Source organism: Cryptomeria japonica, chromosome 2 (assembly GCF_030272615.1).
Source record: "Cryptomeria japonica chromosome 2, Sugi_1.0, whole genome shotgun sequence".
Lineage (NCBI taxonomy): Eukaryota > Viridiplantae > Streptophyta > Pinopsida > Cupressales > Cupressaceae > Cryptomeria > Cryptomeria japonica.
The window spans coordinates 65,956,632-65,968,812 of record NC_081406.1 but is presented as its reverse complement, the minus strand read 5'-3'; positions in this window follow the sequence as shown (position 1 = coordinate 65,968,812).

Below are 12,181 nucleotides of genomic sequence, written 5' to 3'. Positions count from 1 at the left end.
CTATCAAAAGATAGTGACATGGTGTGTAGGCTACATAAAGCCTTGTATGGATTGAAGCAAGCACCTAGAGCATGGTATGAATGCTTACACTCCCATCTTGTGAAGTTTGGATTTGAAAGAACAAGTGAAGATAGCAATATCTATCTGATGTTAGAAGGAGATTGGATTCTCATCTGTGAGGTATTTGTTGATAACATAATTTTTGGTGAAGATGACAAGATGAGTCATGATTTTTCAGATGAGATGAAGAAGGAATTTGAGATGTCACTTATAGGGGAGATTAAGTTCTTCATTGGACTACAGATTCAACAAATGAAAGATGGTATCTTTATCACTTAGTCCAAGTATGTCAAAAAGGTGTTGAAGACCTTTGGCATGGAAGACAGCAAACCGGTTGGTACACCGATGGTGACCGGTTGTAAACTATCAAAAGAGGATGACTCGGCATTGGTGAATGAGAAGGAATATTGATCAATGATTGGTAAGTTGCACTATGTAGTACATAGCAGACCGGACATTGCACATGTAGTAGGCATTACTACATGGTTCCAGAAAAGCCCAAGATAATCCCACTTGGTAGCACTCAAGAGGATTCTTATATATCTGAAGGGAACTATTGACTATGGATTATGGTATCCATATAGTAATGATTTCAACCTGAAAGTGTTTACAGATGTTGATTGGGCTGGTAATGTGGATGATCAGAAAAGCACAAGCAGTAGTGCATTCTTTCTTGGTGGTAGACTGGTCTCATGGATGAGTAAGAAGCAAAGTTTTATCTCTCAGTCTACAGCAGAAGTGGAATATGTTGCAGCATTTATGAACTGCACCCAGACAATTTGGATGAAGCATGTATTAAGTGGCTTCAAAGTTCCTGTATCTGAACCGGTAAGCATATTTTGTGACAACACAAGTGCAATTAATATTTCCAAAAATCCGGTTTTACATACTAGAACCAAGCACTTCGAGCACAAGAATCATTTCTTGAGGGAGAAGGTTCAGAACAAAGAGGTTGTATTGGAACATGTTTCTAGTAAGGAGCAGTTAGCAGACATATTCACCAAGCCTCTACCGAAGGCTACATTTACCTATTTAAGAGGTGAATTAGGGGTGTTGCCCCTTCAAGAGGTGAACTAAAGGTTTGTGCTCCACATTAGTCAGGTATTGCATTGATAAAAAAAAATCAAGATTGGTGTGTTGAAAGATGTTACTCCTTAGGGGGAGTAGCATAATGGAACATAGTTGTTTGTGCCTTCACTTTGGCATTGTTGTCAAAGAGGGAGAAGATGTGAAGTGGAGAAGATATCTACAGTATTGGGGAGAAGATGTGAAGTAGAGAGATATCTTTATATATTGCCATCAATGCCAAAGGGGGAGATTGTTGGCATATGTGCAGAACTTGATGACATGATGATATTGTATGTTATCATTGATGTCAATATATTGAAGTAAGCAAACTAGCAAGAGAACCGGTATGATATTGTGAACCAGTATATGTGAGAACCGGTATGATAATGTGAACTAGTATATGTGAAAAAGTGAAGCGGTATGTTGGAATGAGAACCAATAGATGGGAAGTTTTGTATCGAGGTTTCATTTGGCATGACTACTGGTTGGTAGTCTCAACTTCAAGGTTTTCAGTTGATGTATTCCAAGCCTGTGTGATTCAATCGATGACATCTTGTGATGATTTAGTATTGTAATGAAGACCAGATAGTGTTGCCACGTCAGCCTTGTGCGCGTGAACGATTTCCTTGAGGATCTTGCATGGAGATTGATCCTATCTACCTAAGGAATGTGTGAAGTCTTTGTAAATGGTGGAGAGCCTGTGATGGGTTACCAACTTCCTGAAGTGGCAAAGAATGAACATTGGATAATGTATTGAGATATGTTCAAGACTGTTGTATTCAGTGCAGTATGATTAACGATCAGGATTGAACCAATTGAATTGTTAAACCTAAATGTTTAGGGTTTAGGGTTTACGCTACCGACCTATCTGTTTCCCATAAGGTCGATGATGTTTTTCATTTTGAGGTTGTTGGCAAATGCTATGTGTGTATCCAAGTGAAGAGATACTTGATTCTTGCCAGACCGGAGAAGTGTATTGATACCTGTAGAGTGTGATTGCAAAAGCAAAGGAGCTAAAGTGGATCTGCCTTGGCATTGAGTGTTGTTATCAGATCAGTGTATTACCTATTGACTTCTAACCATTTCAGAAATTGGAAAATCCCTTAACCAGGTAGCTTTAACAGGATTTTGTGTAAATCCTTCAACAGGGTGACTCAATTCAATGAGTTCTTCAAATCCTCTTGCAAGGTAACCTTTAATAGGGTTCTAACCTTTAACCAGGTATTTAGCCATCCCTTAACTAGGTGATCCCTAGTAGGATCGGTTCCTAGCAAAACCTATTGTAAAAGTCTTTAACCAAACTAGGCTCCTAACAGAGTGGACTTCAAAAGAGTTCAAAGAACAGCTTGTGAGTATTTATCCCCACTGTGGTTTTTCCCAATTGGGTTTCCACGTGAAAATCAGTGTGTCATGTGTGATGCTTCTCATGTGATGCTTTAATATTTTCTGTCAAGTGGTCAAGCATGTTGAACCGGCAATCATTATATGTTTGATGATATAATACTTGTTTATGCATATGGGTGAAGTGGAAATGAGATATTAGATTGTTTAGAGATCTAAGTGTTTACCGATTTATGTCTTTCATACTCTCATTGTGTTCTACCAATAGTGCCTGAATTAGATTGGTGTTACTGTTTACCAGTTAAGTGCAGTCTTTGCAGTCAAATTGGTTCTAGGAAAGTTTTTGTTTGTACTAATTCACCCCCCCCCCCCTCTCAGTACCATTTTGGTACTAACTCATTCATCATTATTCATCATATGATAGGAGGCTTACTATATTTGACACAAACAAGACCTGATATTATGAATGCAATATGTATTATTTCAAGATTTTAGAGTAATCCTAAAGAAAATCATGAATCAATAGTAAAAAGGATTTTTCGGTATCTACAAGGAACTACAAATCTTGGTTTATGGTATCCTAAAGATGAAAATTTTGATTTATGTGCATACACAGATGCAAATTGGGCAGGATATGTTGTAATGCCCCGCTAGGAAACCCCAAAGGGTTAAAGCTAAAACACACTCAAGGAGTGCAATATATATATATATATATATATATATATATATATATATATATATATATATATATATATATATATATATATATATATATATATATATATATATTTATTTATTTATTTATAATAAGACACAACATTAAGATGCATTGGAGTTATCTAAAGCTTCGATAACACAGTGGAAGACCTAAATAAACCTAAAGGGTTTCCCAATGTGATTACATAACTTAACACCTAACTCAATTCGCGACATTAGATCCAATTAAGCAGGTTATCTTAATTGCATATTATTACTTAAAACATGGCTATAATTTGTTTATGAAATTAACATTATAGATAGTAGGATGCACTCATCCATTATGGTTGAAGATGAGTCTAACGTGAGGATATTTACCCATAGAAGTTAAAACATAGGTAACATATGAATTCATCCCTTAAGGTTAAAATATAGTTAACTTGATGAGTCCATCCATTTTAGATACCAAAATAGCTAATATGATGAAGTTCATTTATTAAGGTTAAAATTTAAATAACCCATTGAGTTCATCCATTATAGTTAAAATATAGCTAATAAGATGAAGTTCGTCCATTTTAGATACCAAAATAGCTAATATGATGAAGTTCGTTTATTAAGGTTAAAATGTAAATAACCCATTGAGTTCATCCATTATATTTAAAATATAGCTAATAAGATGAAGTTCATTTATTAAGGTTAAAATGTAGATACCCAATTGAGTTCATCCATTATAGTTAAAATACAGCTAATAGGATGAAGTTCATTTATTAAGGTTAAAATGTAGATAACCAATTGAGTTCATCCATTATAGTTAAAATATAGCTAATAAGATGACATTCATTTATTTAAGGTTAAAATGTAGATAACAAAATCAAGTTCATCCAATAACTTTTAAACCATTCATTACGTTAAATTTTACATTAAACACATGCCATGCACCTTGTTCCAAAATGCACTTGAATCTTATCATAACTAGTGAGATCCTTTCAAGCATACTTATTCTCATTAACGATAATAGAATTCATTCTTTCATGATCCAATTTATTGCATTTAAGAGACGATTGCATACATGCATTTACGATAAATCTCATCTAATCCACTTATACATTCTATCAAAGTGCCATCCATACATGCTAACACTAAACATGAAACAAAAGAACAAAAGCATCACATAACACCAAATTGATATCAGAGTTCACCCCTAAAGGGCTACATCTCCGAGTCTGCTCAACTGCAAGACCCCTCTGATCATTTAAATAAGTTAAGGATACATAAGGTTCACATCATTACAATCCTACCATTTAGGCAAACATAACCAATATACAAATGACCACTTCGATCAATACAAACATAAATGATCCCTACATAGAAATGGATCCAACTGAACATATAAAAAGTAATTACCAAGGTCCACTACCTGACGGTACTCTAACTAGAGACCTGACCAACTATGGTCAACCACAAATCAACACACTACTTCCGCATAAAAGACCAGACCACTTATAACACCATCACAAGGCAACAGTCCAACTAGAGACCAAAGACATAATAGGTACCCCAAATCAAATAAATGACAAAGTCCAAAAAAACACATCAAGGCCTTGCCATTACTTTAACAAAACTGAATACAGAAGTTAAACTTGCAAATGTAGGAATCGGGAATGACCATCTACTTCCATATTGTTTAAACGTTACATTCGATCCAGTTTTGTAATAGATCTAAGTTGTTTTCTATCTATCTACTCTGTCTAAAAACATGACATTTATAGTTTACTAACTCACTATATTTCATTAACATCATACAATAACATAATTACATTATTATGAGTTTCCAAACAACAATCACAAGAATATAATTAAATAAACATTGATCAACTAAAAATACGATATGCATTTTCAAATACAATATCATTTCCATTTTTGATATAAAACGATAATCAAATCTCATCTTTTGCAACACACATAGACTTTCCAAAAATGAAAATATAAATTTTAAAAGAAATAAAGTCAATGATCATTTCCCCAAATAAATTGATACCTCCTTGCATACATATAGGAAAAATAGCAATTAAGTATTAATTAACATATATATATTTGTAGACGTGTAAAAAGGGTCAACGCTTACAGTGGAGTCATACTTTAACATTTGTGCATTTCCTTATTTTAGGGTTCTTGCGTCGCATTAACATTTCTTCTATGTTGCGCACTTGGTCTTTATCATTTGCGAGCATTGAGTCCTTCTTCTGCATTCCTCATTTTTATCGCTTTCGAATTAGGTCTTGTTGATAGCAACCTTTAGTCATGATTTTGGTCGATCTTATCCTGTCACATCATGGTGCATGCTCATTTATCATCATTTTGGACATCGTCAATCCTAATCAATGATAGAATTAGGGTTTTGTCCTCTTGTCAATCTTTCAATCATCTTTAGCTTGTTAGTAATTATTTGCGATTATCAACTTGTCAATCTCGTCATTTTGTGATCGATTCGTCATCGATCCTTGTCCTTGTCAATCTTGTCATTTTGCGATCGATTCATCATTGATCCTTGTCCTTTTCAATCATGTCAATTTGGATTGATTAGTCATTGTTCCTCGTCAATTGGCACCTATCAATTTGATCTCCTTGTTAATTTTGGTCAATTTGTCATTGATTTTTGTCAACCAATCTCAATCATTTATCAACATTGGTCCTTTGTCAATTAGAATCATGATCGAACCTACATTAATTTCTTGTTGTCTTGACCTAATTCCTTGTCCTCTTATTTCTAGGGTTTTATGATTTGTTCATTTAATCATTTTCTTCTTCTTTGTGGGTTAAATAAATCTATTTATTTAGTCCTAGGTCTCTTTCATGAATTAATTAATGGATGAAAACCTATTAATTAATTCACCTAATTTTTAATTTCATCTTTTTCCTCAATTTTCTAATTTGCTAATTTATCCTAATTTCTAATTTCTTTTTCTCCTATTTTCTTTAATTTTTCTAATATTTCCCCTTATTTCATTCCCTCATTTTCTCCTATGTTTATGCTTCCATTTGTTGCAATCATGGAGGCTATTTTCTCTCTTCCCTTTTTTCATGGGAATGTCATTTCAATCTTGTCATAATTTGTCATACATCTTATATAGCAACTTGCCATAATTTGTGCATAATTTGTCATACATCTTGCATAGCAACTTGCCATAATTTGTGCATAATTTGTCATACACCTTGCATAGAAATTGTCATACATTTGTCATAATTTTTCCATTCTTGATTTGAATTTCCTTTCAAATCTCTTCATGCTAATCTTGTCCTCTCTCCAATTTGTCTATAAATTGGATGATTTTCTTCAATGAAAGGGAGAAATCAATCACATTTTCGAGTAACCTTATGCAGTGAATTTCATCTCTCAACAACTTGCTTTCCACTTGCATTTTGCACTTGTAGGTGAGATCCACATCAAATTTGAAGTTGAAAGAAGAACAATGGAGCCACATGAAGGAGATATCTACGTCGGTTTGCTTCGATTTCATTTGATTTGAATATCTTGTCTTTATGTCTTCATTGATTGGATTTAGGATTGCTTTCATAGCAGCTTTAGGTTTTGTGGTTGTCCTAATTGCTATTGTTTCGATGATTTTCAATTTCCTGATCTACATTTTCTGGTGAACCTGATGTGAACTAACCCCTTAACCATGTTTTGAGTGCTTTTGAGCTATTTGCATGTGAAAAACTCAAGAAACAGGGTGACTCAGAGCTCTCTAGACACTTCTGCGCCTATGTTTGAGTTTTTTGCACTGGTGTTGAAGTTTTCTATGCTTGTGTTAATAATTATATGCCTGTGTTGAAGTTTTATGCGCCTGTGTTGATTGGTTCTGTGCCTGTGTTGAGGCATTCTGCGCCTGTGCAAGGCCAGAAACAGAGGTGAAATCAATTGTTTTTACTTGCAAATTTGTTTGTTTTCATTCTGTTTCTTGCATTCTAGTTTTTCTTTGGTGCTAATTCTCTATGCAACACCTTGGTGTTACGTGTGATGAAGACTAAAAATGCAACAACTAATGAATCTTATGTAGGACGCGGTCAAAGACTCTCATTAATACATCTTGCTTACGATTTTTAAAGTAGTTACACATTTCATTTCTTAAAGGTTAATGAACACCATGCATGCTTTGTCTGTTTTTAAATTGATTGCATGTTTTAACCCTTAGAACCGGGCCTGCCTCCCGATTTGCCTGGCACTTCGCACAGGAATTGGTCAGAGGGAATGACCCAAAGTGGTGATGGGCTGAAGCCAAGCTCTTCCGAACCACTCCAAATAACTGTGGATGCAACGAAAGTTGTAGACAACGGGTGTTGGAATGGTATTGCGATGATTTATTCGCCGGATCAATACCCACCCGAATGGATGCCCTTACTAAAATCTCTTGTTTTTAGATGCCAAAATCCTTCTATCTGTTGGCTCAGGCATTGTGATACGCGCATGCTGAAGACACCTCTCATGTACTCCTCAGTTAGAGATAGCAAGTTCTTGGGAAGTGATGCCACTTGAACTCGAAGCTCGGTATGCCCGAGAAGTGAGTGCACTGTAAGGGGGAGCCAGTGCTACCAAGCATCTAGCTATCCGACTGAGTGTTGTATTTTATGGTTAGAGGATTCAACAGATATTGCCCTTGCTAGCCATAGGATTTGTTGTGAATGTGCTTGATTGTCTTGAGTCAAATTCAAACAAACATTTTGTCTTCCGTGATTGTCAAAAGTTAAATCAAAAGCAAACTTTCAAAAGTGCTCATAATCAACTTGGGTTTTCAAAATCAACAACCTTCAATTCAAAACAAAATCCAAACAAAAGTCCAAATTTGTCCAAGTATTCATCCAACATTTGAACATGGCTTTTCAAAACATTGAATATCTTTGTTTCAAAATTCATGTCACTTTAGGCTAGGTTTTGCATAGTCCAACTTAGGTCCTAGGACATATTGTCATCTCCCTTCATTTTAGTCCTTTTCATTGCAAGAATCCTCATTTTGCCCTTAGGTTCAAAATCATTTCCCTAAGTTTGCATTTCATTGTCATATCCAAGCTAGATTTCCATTTAGGTGACATTCATGCATTATCCTTGTCATGCTTAAATTAGGTCTTGCCTAGGTTGTATTTTGCATATTCCAAGTCATTGGTCTTCACATATCCTTATCAGTGTATTGTCATCTTGTATTGGCTTCATCTTATCATATCATATCCTTAGATCATTTTCATGTCATATCCTAAGTCATTGTCATAATCATTGCCTTCTTGCATTTAGTCTCAAAAATTTGGTTTGTCAAACTTGAAAAATCAAAACTTTGGATGATACCTTAAGTTATTGTTAGGGAGTCTTGACCTGGTCTAAAATTTGTCCTTTCATTAATATCATTTTTGTCAAACCTAGCTTAGTATCCAAGCATATAGGTGAGACATTGTCAATTTGTCCTATTGTCATTTGGTCCTTTGTCCTTTAAGGTCTTGGCTTCATTTCAACTTCCCAAGGTTGAGTCTTTAGGTTTGCATTCTAAAAAGTTTGTCCAAACCTTGAAAAACAACAAAAACATAGGTTGCATTCTTGCCATAGATTACATTTTCATCTATTTAGGTTGCATTTAGTTGCATATCATACATCATCCTTTTAAAATCAAAAAAATCCCAAAAATATTGCATTTGCATAGTGACATCCCTATTGAAACAAGGTCAAAATCTAAGAAGATGGGCGAACCAACATATCAACCCATTGACAACGTATCAAACTCACAGTTTCAACCTAGTCAAACATTACAAATTGAAGGTTTTTCAAACACATCATTACCACAATATGGAATGGTTCAACTTGGACCACCTCCATTATATGAGCCAGTGTTTGTACCCATGAAACCAGGATATGGGAGTGTTCCACCAATGCCAAGGGAATATGCACCTTTTGACTGGAATCAACTGAACCTACAACATGAAATTCAAACTCAAACATTACATGAGGAACAAACTCTTTCACAAGTATTTGGTTTCGATCAAGGCATTCAACAAGAAATAAATCCAAATGTTTTACCAAATTCTTCATCAGATTTTGATGCTTCCAATGATGTTGATATGCTCCTTAAAGATCTGAAGTTGACAAAAAAGGATGGATAAATTCTTGAACAAGGTCTTTAAGATGTTTCCACAAAAATATCTTGATATGATGAGTAATGTGACCTCCTCAAATGACCAAAATAATGTGCAAAAACAACAAGGTGGTGATCTGTTAAGTTTCTCTCCTCATCCAAATGAAAAAAATGTGCAACAAGAACCTCAACACACGTTGTTGAGTAAGCGTGCTTCAAAAACTTTGACAGTGACTATTCCACAAAAGTCAACATTCGAAACAATAAACAATCCATTATTTAATGCAACACCTTTAACACAAGATCAAATGATGGCCACACAAATGTTGATAGGTGTCCCTCAACAAGAAGTGATTCCTCGAATACCTAAAAGTGGATCCAAAACTAAGATGCAAGAAAGCTTTATGACTGGAATGCCTGATCTTACGAATGTTCAAAACAATTCTACAATGCAACAAAGTTCATATGTCCCATCAAGTTCAATACATTTGGCAAATACTCAAGTACCCATTATGCAAAATATTATGACAGATCCTTCAATAGTGGCAACACAAAGAGCCACAAATAGTGGTGTGCACCAACAACAAGTGTTGCAACAATTGAGGAATGCACAAAAGGCACAATCGAATGCACAAACAAGCAATACACAACAATAACAATATCACATTCAACAATAAGTTGCAATGTCTTCTGCACCATTACAAGTCAATTCAAACTTGCAACCACCACAATGGATTGGACAAACAACATAGCAAGTCAATGCAAGTGCCATACCCCATCTAAAGTAGAAACAACAGAAACCTCCCAAACAAAGTTTTTTGCAAATGATGGGATTTACATTAGGACAAAAACAATTGCACAACATCACAACCACAACTGATGTCCATGCAATATCAACAACACCCTCAATTGCAATATCAACCAAGGCTACAAATGATGATCCCATCAGAAGAAGCACAACAAAAGGGTCAATGTCAAGGCATGGCACAACCACAGCAACAAGAGCTGTATCAAGAACTTTATATGCCAGAGACACCAAAGACAGCAATTTTAGAGCATCAATAGCCAATGGAGAGCATGATGTATCGACAAAGAGTACACCCAAGAATGAATGATGAACTTCCAAAATCTTCGCTATCTGACACAATTGCACACAAGCTTGAGAAGTTGCAATGACAAATCGACGCATTGCAAACCAAAGGGACAAAGAAATTATACATAGATCAAGATTTATGTCCTAATCCATTTGACAAGAGTTTGTACATGCCTCCCTTTCCTAAGCATTTTGAGGCACCTAATTTTTAGAAATATAAAGGGAAAGGCAATCCAAAAGACCATATTCGAGCATTTTTCATAGCATGTACTGAAGTGAGCTATGAGGAAACATATTTGATGCGCTTATTCACATGAAGTCTCATAGGACAAGCCATGGATTGGGATTCGCATTTGCCAAGGAACATAAAGACATGGCCGGAATTGGCTCAAAAGTTTATATCCCACTTCGCATTCAACATTGACAATGAAGTGACCATGTCAGATTTATGCAACACAAAGCAAAAGAAAGGTGAACCATTAGTGACTTTCTTACAAAGATGATGAAGCTTGTACAGTCGTTCTTCCCTAGATATACCTGAAGAACAACAAGTGAACTTATTTATTCAAAATTTGGTCCCAAAAATGATGTATGAGCTCAAACTGAAAAGTCCTAGTACCATTGAGAAGCTCATTAAGAAAGAGATGAACATTGAAAATGCTCTTGTAGCTAAGGGACTCATTAAGATCAACAAAGACAGTGACAACACAAACCATTCAGGGGACAAAAATAGATTTTGGTACAAAAACAAGAATGTCACTAATGATGGAGTTGTCGACGCAAGAGTAGTGAATGCAAATCAACCCAAGTTCATGATAAAGAAATTGAGTGCTCCTAATATGTTGGCTATGCAACAAAATTAGACACAAGCAAGTAATGTTATTCAACAGCCGCAATACCAACAGTATAATCAACAACAAGGTCAGCAACAAAACCAGCAATGAAAACCTTTCAGATCAAGGGATGGGCCTCCTCGACAGTTTACACCATTGGGAGAGCCTATTGAATCAATAATGAAACAATTGATACAAGCAAATTTTATCAAGTTACCAGATGTCAAGGAAGAACCATTGGTAAAGCCGCATTGGTGGAATGATAATGCATATTGTGAATACCATTGGTCAAAGGACATAAAACCACATCGTGTTTTCAATTGAAACATATGATTCAAGACTTGTTAGATCAAGGAGTAATTGAGGTAGACCCACCCAATGCGACCTCTAACACTGATCATACAATTTTCAAAACTCCTTTGCTTGATCATGACAAGGGCAAAGCATCTTCTTCAAACTCTACCCAAACAACGAATCTTAATTATGTAAATATTGGTTATAACAATGTCATCAATTGTTTTTGAGCATCAAATGAGTATGTTTCCACCATAAGAATAAAGGGTCAAGGTCCTTCTTGCGCAGTCACCACTCATCGATCCAAAATAGTCCTGAAAGGAGCTCCTGCAATTCCTCCCAAATCAACTCCTATGAGCCAATATAATCTCCTAGATCATCTGGGAAAGACACCTACACAAATATCAATTCTTGAGTTGTTGAAAATGTCCCCTATGCATCGCGCAATCCTAGATAAAGCTTTAACTGAGTCCACCATCCCGACAGACATTGATGTTGACCAATTTCAAGCCCGAATTGGACATCTCGCTATTTCCCAACACATTGCCTTTTCTGATAATGATATTTCCCCTGATAAGCTCCCTCATAATGATCCTTTACATCTTGAAGTCTTTGTCCATAATTGCAAGATCCGATGAGTCTTGATAGATGGTGGAGTAGGTCTTAACCTCTATACCTTGAGA